This window comes from Furipterus horrens, unplaced genomic scaffold (assembly GCF_987537825.1).
Source record: "Furipterus horrens unplaced genomic scaffold, mFurHor1.1.pri manual_scaffold_10, whole genome shotgun sequence".
Taxonomy (NCBI): domain Eukaryota; kingdom Metazoa; phylum Chordata; class Mammalia; order Chiroptera; family Furipteridae; genus Furipterus; species Furipterus horrens.
The window spans coordinates 94577087-94590845 of NW_028327180.1; positions in this window are offsets into that span (position 1 = coordinate 94577087).

Consider the following 13759-nt stretch of genomic DNA (forward strand, 5'->3'; position numbering starts at 1 on the left):
TGAAATTTGTTTCTTCAGTTCCGGAGGCCTGAAGTCCACAAACAGGTTTCCAGCATGTTGGGTTCTGGTGGGGACCTCCTACTAGGTTGCTGACTGCTGACTTCTTATATCCAGATGGGGAATAAGAGTGAACTGGCTCTCTGGCTTTGTCTTATAAGGCTACTAATCTCATTTATAAAGGTTCCACCCTCATTGCCTAGTTACCTCCCAAATTCTCCACCTCTCAATATCATCCTGTTAGGATGAGGGATTTGACATATGAATCTGGGAAGGGAAATGAACATTTAGTTTATAACGCCAAGGGAATCTGAAATGCAACCAGAGTTAAAAACTATGTTCTTACTATATGAAAATTTTACATCCTTCCAAATAATGGGGTAAAAAGAAATGCCAGGCATCTCAATTATAAATTAATCCTCACCCCACCTGGAAGAAGCTAGCCACACAAACAGTAACACACCTGAAATAGTACCCATGGCTAGACTTGCAAGTATCTTACTGGAAACTCGATATTTTAGTATTTCCCAACCTGGTGCTGTTAACAAGAATCATCCCTTGTTTGTGTTTGTAATCAGCTTGATGAGCAGTTTCTGTGCTGACGATCTTCCCAAACTGTGTTGGCCAGTTTCCAAATGAAGTGCATAAATTACACACTGCCCTCTCTTCAAGCTGCTCACCACGCTTTAGAACATCAGACAGGATTTCCTTTGAATGTGCAAATCTGTGGAAGTAGATTGCGGACACTGGTACTGTGTGGGGGTTGCTCTGATGTGGCACCATAATGTGTCACAATATTATGAGACTGTGATGACATACTTTAGCATCAAGGGTAATATTTTGACCAATATCCAAATGTCAGTCTTTTTCAGATTAGAGTCTCCTTATTTAAGGGAGTTTCCTTGAGGAGTTATTTATAGGTCTTGAGCCTCCAAAGTACCAACCTAAGCACTCTATTCCGAGAACCAAGGGGTAACATATGGCTTAGCTCTACTGGGGTTTATTATTGAAAAGAATGCATGAGTGTGCTGGCAATTCCTTAGCAAAAGATCAAGTAAAATAAGATTTCAAGAACATGGAAATTTCCATAGGGTCAACTCCTCTTTGTAAAAGAGACCCAGGGTGTTTGTTACTAAAGTTCCATCGACCTGGGACCCAGAGGACCAATTCGAACCTTCCTTCCATTTCTGGATGCACCCATGGCCATTTTTCAATGGGTGTCTCTTTTTAGACTGAGATTCTTCTATATTCTTGGATCAGGAACACTTTTATAGAAATGACCCTAGCTATGAGATCTGTAGTAGGTTGTAGTCCTCTTTGAAATGTGGGAGGGGAAAATAGAGAAATAAAAGTGACATGTGCTTAAGTTCCTTGTGACTGTTTGCAGTAGTGATGTGATTTGGTTGACACTATTAGAAGAGTATAACTTGTATTATTTTTATTACTAGTCTTATTATTATTACATATTTCCCGGGGTGCCTATGTATTATCTCCCGGTTACAAGGGAATGGAATTGGGGAGTGAATGCATCTTTCGGCACATTCAGAAATTGATTTACTTGTAAATGACCAACCCACCTAACAAAGGAAGAAAGACCTGCCCTAGGAAGGAAGAAACGTATTCATGACCTCAAAAACAAGAAGAAAACCTTAATAGTATTCAGTAGTTGCATAGCAGCTTCTTGGGCCTCCATGGACAACAAGAAGAGATGTGCAGATCTGCAGACACGCGAGTAAATGTAGAAGAGTGGAATAGCAGAGAGTCATCTCTGAAGAATTATGCAAGATGTGAATGCATACAGTCAGCTACCACTGTAAAAACTATGTATTGTCTCCTGTCTATGCAAGAAAAAAACCTCACACACACACGACAAGTTGCTCTGTCACAGTTCGCTAACAGTGGGGGAGTGGAAATCCATGCTTCTGTATTTTTAAAGTGTTCTATAACAAGTCCATATTGCTACTTATATAACCAGAAATGACAACTATTGAATGCTTTGGAAGTGCAGTTTACATTTTTCTTCTTCTGGCTTGTTGGCACTTTGGGATTACTTCTGTGGTGATATGAGAACACACAGTGACAGAGGTGACGGCATCCACGGGACAGCATTGGCGGGTCCTCTGGAGACTGCACTCCACCGCGTTTGGAGCGGATGAGTAGCCTAAAGCAGAAATGAATGGCTGCTCTTCCAAAAGGAGATTAATTGGGGTGCAATATTCTAATCAACTTGTTATCTAGTTTATCACCCAAAAAATGTATGTTCCTTGACCTTATTTGGGAAACTAGTTCTTTGTATTAAGCAATACAGCATGTACGCCAAAGCAGCGTTACTTGGTATGTGATCTGCCGAGCAAACGGCCACCAGGTCACCGTGAGAGTCAGAGGACAACTCAGACGATTAGAAGACACTCCTGGAACACTCTGCCGTTCCCAGGATAGTCATTTTCCTAGCAATTCTTTTTTTTTCTATTTTATGTCCGTGACCGACTGCAAATCTTTTTGAAAATCAGTTTTTTCACTCGGCTAATTTGAGCAACACTGTTCTGCAAGGAATCAAATTAAAAACATAAGGACGAAGAGGCTCAGGAGTGAAACCGAGACCAGGCCGCTGCGGGTCTGCACGCGGAGGAAGCGCTGCGGATGTGCGGGTCTGTGTGCGGGTCTGTGTGCCCGCAGCCCAGGCGCCCTGTGTGAAATGGCGACGCTGTGCCAGACCCTACACTTCACACGTGACTTCCGTTCTAGTGCTTAATCCTCGAGGAGCTCCGTGGGGTGGGTGCTTTTTAGGCCCACGTTTCTTGGTCCAAGGTGCATTTTCTCCCAAAATGGCAGTTACCTGAAACCCTGATATAAGTTTTCACCCTCATTGCATGGATTCCCTGGCGTCTCCATGGGCTCGCCATCCCTGAACAACGTTGCCTCTGCATCCCGAGAGCGTGAAGCCGGCCTGCGCCTTGCTCCCGAGTCCCCTGCAGATGGAGGCCAGGACGCCGCTGAGGAAACTGACAAATCCACAGCCCTGTCGCTGCCTGCTCTTCCGTGGGGACGTGTGGCTTGTCTCCCGGCGAGCAGACCTAGATGTCTGTCTGCTGTTTCCCTCCAATGCAAGCGCTGCTGGCGATGCACGTCGCAAATGGAAGTAATATCATTTGAAGTCGTCCCGCTAGAAGCCCAGGAGCAATCTCACCACATTAACTCCTCCGTCGGAGGGAGGGAGGCCGGGGAGGATGCCTGGCGCGGCTGAGCTCCAGAGCAGAGAACAGAGCAGCGACCCACATGTCCGTGACCCCAAGGAGCACGGAGCCGGAAGAGGTTTCACTTAACTGCCTTCAAATAAATGACGCCGGAGGTCACAGGGCATCTAATATTCTGTTTACAGACCTTGTTAAACATTGGAAGGAGCTGCAACAGCGGCTTCCCTTGTGTGGGAGGGATTTCTGATGTTTGGTTCCCCACGCCCACCGCTGAGACCGGCGGATGGCCGCTGCTTTGTGTGCCTGGGGGCCCCGCGTGTGTTTCCAAAGCGCTGACTGGGCAGGAACTACCTATAGGCTTCCTTTACGCTGTTTTCAAAGTCTGCAGTCTGTTTTTTGGTTTTTTCTTAGAAAATAAACAGAGGGTTAAAGCCACCGGGCTTTATTTACTTTATTATAATAAATAATGGCCCAACAAGTTATCGTGAGATGGGCATTAGAACTTACGCACGTCTGTCCTTATACTTGAACTCCAGCGAGCCTCGTTTCCCAGCGCTCGGTCTTCTCCCGGCCACCTCTCCGCCGTTAGTTAGGCGGCGTTTCCTAGGTGCGGTGGGGAAGCCAGTACCCCTCTCCCGACATCGCTCGTTTCTTCAGCACGTCTCTCCTTAGAATGTTCTTTAAACACAGCTGATAAGCTGAGAGCTCCGTGGGGCCTCATTCAATCTCGTGGCCATGCCATGAGGGGGAACCTAATATTTTCCCCATTTGCAGGTGAGGAAAATGAATATTTTAAAAAGCAAGTGACTTGCCCAAGATCTTACAGCCATGAAAGTTGTGCTTTGCCTTATAAGACATTTAAGTTTTGCTAGTTTGATAAGACATATAAAAAGTTTAATTACAATTAAGTGCAATTGAAGTGTGTGTATATGGATATGTGTATACATACAACATACATATAACATGCATACATCCTATTAGATATGGTAGATAATCTAGTCTAAATATGCCATGAATGTAAGACATGGGGACCACAATCCCCAACTTTCACAAAATACATATCCAGTAGGAAGATAAAATATGTATCTAATAAATGAATATGCAAACTAGAATATATGGGAGGAACTCAGAGGTCTTCCTTCTAAACCTACAGTTCTATAACTTCTGATTATGGATAATCAAGGAAAGCTTCCTGAAGGAGGTGGGACATGAGTAGAAATTTGAAGGACCTTGATTGTTGGACATGGGAATGTAGAAGCTTCTAGGAGACAGAACAGGGAAGCAGAAAAATGGAAATATTCAGAGAAGATATTGGGTTTAAAATGTCCATGAAAGGGATCAGTATAAGTAAAACAAAACAGGAGATGAGGGTCAGGAAATGAACAACCTGGAGAAAGAAGCCAATACGCTTGATGGGAACAAAGGTCCCTGAATTTGCAAGGATCATGTTTGTAGTGGTTTTCGGAAGAATTTTGACAGGTTTGAGTACGGTGCATCATGGTGGAAGCTTGGGAGAGATCCCACAGGCAGAGAAGCTAGGTAGGTACCCCTCACTCTTGCACAGCATGTAGCTGAAACTACATGGGGTGGGAAGCACAGGAGTGGAAAGGAAGACCCAGATGTGTGATACCCACAGGCTGACATCAACAGACATTGACAGTGGTTTAGGAGTCGCACACCCTGGTTCTTAACTAGGTTCAAAACCTGCCCTGTCACTTGCCAGACTTGTGGTCGAATACAGGCTACTGAATCTGTCAGAGATTCTAAGGAGCTACTGGTGTGAGGTTTAAGCCGTGTCGAGTCCCTGGGTATGTCCAGAAGGAAGGACATATCTGGAGCATGACAGGATAGTCAGACTATGATACCAATTCAGCGCTTCAATAACCAATGATGCCATCCTGCTAACAGTGTCAAAACGTTGAGAAAAGTAATGCATTTATTTGTCAAGTGTCAAATGAGGGCTGCGTGGTTACCACATAGATGTAATTTCTCAGGCGCTCTGTAAGGATTCTCACGGGGGACCAAGATGTAGCGCTTTGCTGGGTGGAGAGAAAGTGAAATAGACATTCCAGGTGAGGGTGCTGCTGTGAGCAAAGCTTGGGACAAAAATATTCCTTGTGCCTTTCCAAGAGCAAGACAAGAACTGTAAGGAGATAGAAGAAGATAGAGCTCCAAAGGTAGGCTGGGTCCAGATTAGAAATGCCTTTGAATCGGCAGATCTAGCAAATAAAAATACACATAATAAATTTGAATTTCACATAAACAAGTAATTTTTTAGCATAGTGTGATCCAAATAAAAGTACTGTTTATGTGAAATTCCAATTTAATTGGGTATTCCCTAGTTTATCTGGCAGCCCTATGTCAAATGCTCTTGGAAGGCGATTGGACTTAATTTTCAGTGAGAAGCATTTAAGGGGCACTTGAGCAATGGAGCAACACAATGAAGCCGTTTTTAGGATGGTGATCGTGGTGCGCAGGATAGAAGAGGAAGGTCTGAGAATGAGGATGGTCTAGGATTAATACAGGTAAGAGCTGATGAGATTACCCCTTCCTCCCACCTTCTCTCAAACCACGTTTTTACACTCCCCCTCAGTCCCATTGCTCCTTGTTCCCGATGTCATATATACCCTGCAGAACACCTGATGCCCTGAACAGTGATTACTTGACAGTGTCATACCAGTCACGTCATGATGACAGTCGCATCATCATTATGTTCCCGTGTCACCTTTGTGAATGTGTGCTTTGCTCTCATTTCAAATTAGTGTATCAGTAGTCAGGTTTGATATGAAATTTAAAAATTAAAAGCTCTAAGGATGAACTGACAATAAGCAGAGAAACTCTAGCCTCATCTGTCAGGATGAGTATGATTTTCTCAGAATGATGATCATTTCTTCTCTTTGAAAAACAAACCAAGGCCTGTGGGAAGGACAGTGCTTTCTACCCTGACACTGCATGTGGACACGTGTAAGTCTTTCCTGGCTCTCATGACCTTTGTCCTCTTTCATCCTTCTAGGCATGTTGCAAAGATCAAAATCATAGGTCATCTTTGGGTAAGGTGCTGTTACAACCCAGGTGGGTATCATTAGCATGGAATGTACAAGGATGAAGCTCACAAATGACATAGAGATTTAATGGGATACATTTGGACGTCAGGGAATTCAGGCTATAGCAACCTCTTCGTTGTACTTGCAGAAGAATTGGCGGTGGTAACCAAGCCATGGCATCTGAGCTATAAAACAAGCAGTCAGCTGACCCTTTAGGAGGAAGGAGACTTTTCAAGTGCTGCAGAATGTAGGATACTGTAGGGTAATGGACAGTTTCCCCTTAGGAGGTTGTACGTATAGTCTAGACCTATCAGTCTACTTCCCAGATGCTTCATCAGCAAAATGGGACAATTAGACCTAATCTAGCTAGCTGGTGGCAGAGTTGTTTTTTTTTTTTTTTTGTTTGTTTGTTTGTTTGTTTGTTTTGTTTTGTTTGCAAATTGCTTTCAGGTGAATATCCATGACTCTATGATGATCCTTTAAGACACCAAATACCATAGGTAAATGAAAACCAAATTTGAGAACACATGTATAGTTGGGAAGGTGATTTTAAATAATTGAGACACATTTATCCTCTATTTTTTGAAATGAGGTTCAGAATTCAGCTGGAACTATAAGTCACATCAAATACTTTGAACTTGAAACAACTTAAATAGGCTCATTTGAGCAAGTACAGAATGTCATTCATTCCCCAGGATCAGCCAGTCTGCCTGCTGGATTGACTGGTGATGTCTTGATTGGTTATGATTCCCCTTGACTCATTTCTCTGTTTTTGATAATCAAAAGCTGTCTGGTTTTATTCTCACTTAATGATAAGTGAAAGGGTAATGTCTGCCAGACTCTTCTCATTTGCTTGGCATTTGCAACAGGGCAGAGTCTTGAGATCACCATGAATTTTACACTGAAGATCCTAGTAACTGAGTATCAGTACAGATGCTGTGTTGGTGGTTTGTATCTGTGAGCGAATCATCTCAAAGCCAGTTGGAAAACAATCCTCAGGGTAGATGGATAAATTGGCATAGATGACCTTATCCTCTCATTCCAGCTTTTAAAAGCAGAAACTTTCGTAAGTAGGTAGAAAACACCATCTATCAGTTGCAGTCCCCACAGGTTTGAGGTACACCTGGTGCAGGTTCCTAAGTTTTGACTTAGGAAGAAATCGTATTGAAGAAACAGGAGTCAAAATGATAGTTAGCTTCTCTCTGGCCACGGTATGTTTTGGGCTGGTGCTCAGAGCTTTCCCTTCATTATGGTTTTAATCATCCCAATCAGCATTATTATAATCAGAAAATGTCAGCCTGAGAAAACGAGAATCTCACTGTCATTATTTTCCAATGTCACCTTTGTTAACTTGTACTTAACTATCATTTCACATTACTGTATACTGTATCAATGCAGTAATTAGATAGAATTTGTGATATGACCAGCATTCATAGGTGAGTGATTTAAAAAAAAAGAATCCCACACCAACTGAAATAGTTTACTATTATAGGGCTTTTCTTTTCAGAACCAAATATGTTTAATGTGAGCTTTCGCTTGAGAAGTAGTTCAGATCAAAATGTTGCATTTAGTGCATACCACATGACTTGATATTTATGACTTGAATATTACAGCCTGTGTGTGAGTCTGAATCCCCACAACAAACGCATATCCCATCCTTTAGAGCTTTTTGCTTTTTACCAAGATGGCATATGGGGGATTTTAGGATTGTCCTCATGCATGTAATTAATGAAACTCACATATGTCTCTTTTATTAGTCAGCTTCCTTATTGAAATTGACTGTTCTAGCATGATTTATATTATTTCCTTGCACAGAATCATAGGTTTCAGGTATTTGTCATTCTAATAAGTTTTCTTTTAAACCAAAAATAAAGATTAAGGTGTACGAGAGGGAGAAAAGCGATGCTTTAGAAAGAGGTTTTCTACCTTCCCTATGAAAAGAAGTCAAGGTGAAAAAGTGGGAGTGGTTGATGGGGCATAAAAGTGATTCGTGAAATACAGCATCTCTCTAACATTGAGGTAAAGAGGCCTCTCTTTCATGGAGTGCTTTCTCCCATGTGCAAAATATTGACACATCGCTATTATATCAAACAAAAGCCTTCTTTCAGAGAGATAATTTTATAGAACCGCTGGTATCATGTGATCTTATTAATATTTATGGGATATGATAATAATATGGAAAAGGGGAAACTGGAATACAGCCCTATCTTTCTAGACCCCATTCATTTCAGCTTCAAAATGTTTTTTCATTTCACACATCAGACGCTAATTAGCAAATATCTAATTAGTGTTAGAAGATTAATCGCTCATGGGAGTTGTTGAGGCTTTGAGCTTTCATGCATGCAAAAACAGTGCCACTTAGGTGCATTTGTTAAGGTACAGTAACTTTAAATGATACAACTTTTTTGGAAAAAGATTTTGAGTTGCAGCAATAGAGTAAATTTAGGCTCAACTAAAAAGAGAGCAAGAAGTACAGACTTGAAAAGATAATAATGACAGCATTGAGAGCCACACATCCAATCCATCACAAATGTTAGCGAGGAGCCTGCTCAGTTCCAGGCAACGTGGGAGGCCCTCAGAAAAAGCAGAGAATCATTAAGGGCAGCCCCTGATCCCCAGATGCTTAGCGAAAAGGCAGGGAGAGGTCAGTAAACAAGGGTGCCCAGACCAAACTCGGCTAGCCTTGTATTTTGGGGGGGCTGTAAGGATGGCTGTTTTATTTTTAAATGTTGAAGGGGAAAAAAAAAGCAAAACATTTTTTATGACACATAAAAATTAAATTTAAATTAAACTTTCAAATTTTAGTGTTCATTTTTTAAAAAGGTTTTATTGAAACACAGGCATCCTTACTCCTTTCTGCACTATGGACGCTTCTGCCTACAACAGCAAAGTTTAGTAGTTCCAACCAAGATCATCTCTCTCAAGGCCTACAGTATTTGTTTTAGGCGCCTTGACAGAAAGGAATTGCCCACCCCTAGATTAAAAGCTGAATATTTTTATATAGTAGATCAATTTGAGGCATCCAGTAGACCAATATCAGCTTTCTAATTTGTTAGCAGCGTGACTTTGGGTGAGCAATTGAACATCTCTTAGCCTCGGTGTATAACATAAGGAGTTATGTTTCTTCGTAGGTATATGACAGGTGAGGCTTTGAGAAGTTAAATAGGATTAAAGAACAAACCTCAACTGGTACCTGACTCATGGTAGACTCTGTGACAGTTACCCCCAACCCCTGCTAGATACAAAATAAAGTGAGGTTTGTTCATTAGTTCTCTCTCTCACCCTCCTTAAAGATTTCTAAAAAGGGTGAATGGATCAGAAGTAGAAGCGGTGCTATCTTACTCACTCCATAAAAAAGACGGAAAAAGAAATAGATACTAAACTAAATAATCTCGTTGGAGACTTTCTGCTTCTAGTATTACGGTACTTTGTTCCCATGTTGTCCCCAAATGCCCTTAAGCATCCATTCCTTCTTCTAATTAAACCTTTAAGTAGTCAGGAAAAATTTATTGTTGATATAAGTTCCAATAATATTGTTCTTATTTTTTACACATAAAAATCTGTCTATATCAAATTCCTATTTACAACTCATACCTGTCACAGCTTTTGTTTAAGCACACACATATTAAATTTATTTACTATATCCTGCAGAGTTAATGATGAATAACTCATTAACTGCCACAGAGAAACTCTCTTTTCTAAGTTACGTGTATTCTTTTCAGAGGGTGAGGTGCTTTTTGGGACAGGGGTTTGGGGTAAACTGAAAATTCTTAAAATTATCCTCTAAGGTGAAAATCCTCCATTTCACAGCAGCAAGATTTTAATCAACACACACACAAACATACAAAGGCACCAAAGTTCATCGATATAAAATGTAAGATTGGCTTCTAAAATCAATAGACCTACATTGAAATCTGGCCATAATTCATATCATTTTATATGTTCTTGAGAAATAAAATGGCAAACCAATAAAGGTGTTTAAAGTAAAATTTGAGGATAGAATGGACTCAGTTTCTTCTCTCTGTAGGTTTTCAGCAGCATGAATGCATTTCGTCTAAAACAATATGCATTAGGGAAGTCATTTGACATTATATTCATTTTAGTTGACTGACACAGAAGTCAATGATTTGAGGAATGGGATCACAGTCACATACAGCATGCAGTCACATGCCGTGAAATGTAAATAGGAATCACTTCCGATGGTTGCCACAACTGGGGAAGAACAGGAAAAGCTGGTGTCCTGGAATTGGCCATTTTGCTCACTGGTCACTCTGTGTATCAGTGTGTCCACTGCATCTGGAAGTGCTCTGGACCATGGACAGGTTGTATTTAGGGGGAGTGGCAGGGAGGGTTATCAGCTGGGGTAGCCCAGCAGCAGACACAAGGGTAGGCGGCCAATGCGTGAGGTGAGCCAGAAGCCCCTGAACTCTCTCACCAGGAGATACTTTTTCTACCATGTTTTAAAAGCTACATAGAGAAGATAGAAGGAAAGTGTTTATAACTGCAAACAGAGAAGACTCATCCCGAAGAATGTTCTACATATTTAAGAGATGCCCCCAGTCAGGCAGATGGTTTAACACATCTTTCAAGAGCCCCCTCTGTATTTGAACTCTGTGGAGATGTATAAACCTTGTCCAGTGCCCAGGAGCTTAGAAGTCCAAAGTGAAGTTGTCAATAGGACCAAGCTCCATCTGGACCCTGTAGGCATGACTCTTTCCTTGCCTCTTCCTAGGCTGTGGTTTGCTGACAATTTTTGGAGCTGGTTGGCTTGCTCTTGCCCTACCCCAGCCTCTGCCTCTGGGTTCTTGCTGCTTCATGTCATTTCATTTGGACACCCATCATAGGAAGTTAAGGGTCCACCCTACTAATCTAGTATGCCTTATCTTAAACAAATTACATCTGCAATGACCCTATTTTCAAAAACAATCATATTCTGAGGTATTGGGGTCAGGACTTCAACACGTATTTTGGGGGAACACAATTCAATCTGTAACACCCACCTGGGTTTCAATCTGATGGTTAATTACATTTACAATATTTAGAATCAAGGAGTAACTCTATACTGGGGGGGAAGGGTGGCTTCCAGAGAACTTAATTGACTTCCTAATTCACCTCATGGTTGTGTGCACTTGACCTTCTAGTGTGAGTAGATACATAAATGTTTTATGGTTTAGCGATCTTCTGGACGTGGAGCTCAGGACACAATGTCAGCAGAGAATGTGATACTTAAATATGTTATGATGGAAAAGCCACAGAAGATGGTATCTTCCTGAGCTGTGTATTTTAAAGTATCCTATTACATAGCGTGGAAATCGATGATACCATTTAGCATAACAATACCAGAGGCACATTTAAAATATCATGTTAAAGGTTGAAAATATTGATGTCTGCAATAGGATATGTGCAGTTTCGGTGGCGTAAAGGGACGATTTTACATCATGTGCTCTGGAACTCATCAGGCGTTCTTGTATTCTGTTAAATTTTCTATGCAGCAATGCTCTGGGTTTTAGACTACGTAGACCTGTCAACGTTTGTGTGTGTTTATGTCTAGCTGCATCTACATAGTCACTCATCCATTCTTTCTTTCATTTAACAAGTGTGGACTGAGTGCCTACTGAGAGAGTAAGGAATTAGAAATAATGAAAAAATAATGAAATAATTTGCTGACCTCACAAAGATGATCTAGTGGGCTGGCCAAAAAATGCACTTGGTTTTTTTCCATAAGATGGCTCTAGTAATGCTTAACTGTCTTTAGCTTCATTCAAAACAATTTTGTTAAATTGTATGGTGACAGCTGTCATATCAGCGTATATTTTTTGAAAAATCTTATCAAAACTGGTAAATTTTAGTATAGCCATTACAATATTGAAGATGGAAGAAAATATGCAACATTTTCAGCATTTTACGCTTTCTTATTTCAGGAAAGGTAAAAATTCAACTGAAACGCAAAAAAATAATAATAATAAAGATTAGTGCCGTGTATGGAGAAGGTGCTGTGACCGATCAAACATGTCAAAAGTGGTTTGCGAAGTTTCATGGTGGAAATTTCTTGTTGGACGGTGCTCCATGGTCAGGTAGACCAGTTGAAGTTGATAGCAATCAAATTGAGGCATTAATTGAGAACAATCAATGTTATACCACATGGGAGGTAACCACCATACTCAAAATATCCAAATCAATGAAGTTATTGGTGAAAATGAAAACTGTGTTTTTCCTTTTATGGAAGAAAAAAAACACTCAAAATTTTTGGCCAACCCTATACAAGAGGGAAACATAACATTTTTTTAAAGTAATAAATGTACTGCAAAAAATGCAATGTCAGACAGTAAAACGTTCTAAGGTGGCATAAACATGTAAGTGGGGGGATAGAATTTGTATTTGTTCAAGTAACTCTGGACATCACGTGGAAGCATATTTTATAAAGTTTGTTCTTTTCTTATGGTAATATCGAAATATCTATTCTACCACCACCAATAATAATATAGTCATTGTTCAGTGCCCATTTTCAAATTATTGGGAGTATTTTCTAATTGGCACTGATCGATTTCAGTAGGGCGTGTTGTGATTGTCGTTGAGCTATGTAAAGATCATGGATTTTGGATTCTGAAAAAGCCAGGATTGAACTGAGGCTCGGCAGTATAATTATTTGCTCTCTCAGAGTTTAGTAAATGTCCTCATTAAGTTGAGATAAGATTGCTTCATTCTCAGGAAGCTTACATGAAATGACACACATGACGTTGTCAACCATGACCTTTGGCAAGTAAGCACTTAATACATATTTTTACATATTTTTTTCTATAATTTGGTTGAGGCAATTTGGTCTTTCTGGTTGGTTTTCAAAATGGCCACTTAAAAAAAGTCTTATGGGGACAGATCAGTCAAAGACCCTCTTCTCTAAAATGATGTCACTCAAGCACCTGTACACAATGGAAGTCCACCTTTGAGAACACAGTCTAACTGAATAAACACATCCTCACACAGATTTCATCGTTATTCTTCCCAGATAAAGAAAACAGCCATAGTTGATTTTCCATCCTCAAAAATGTGTGACTTTTCCATGGTGCTTTATGTATCAAATACGATAAAAGGGCATTAATAAAAACCACTTACACTAAACTCTGATTCATGTTTTCACATAACATTTATAGTTTTCTATTTTTATAGGTCCATCCAAAGTTTGTGAATCTCTAAAAAGCCCTCTTTGAATATCCTGCTTTCAGGCTATATTTCATCATCCTAATTCAGGCATAATAATCTTAATTATATCTGCTGCACAGACTGCTGGACAAAGCTCCTGTTTGCACCCTCCATGAGTAAATTTTGACCATGCTTAGGGACTTGACAGGTCATGCATACTAATGATAACAATGATATTGGTAAGGAACAAGCTTGCTACTCTCATATAGGATGCATCTCCAAGGGTAATAATAATTATTTACAAATAGTGACATTACTATTAAAAAGTTATTGGATACTTTCCATATATGAAACAGCTCATTCAGTGTTCAAAACAATCCTATGAAT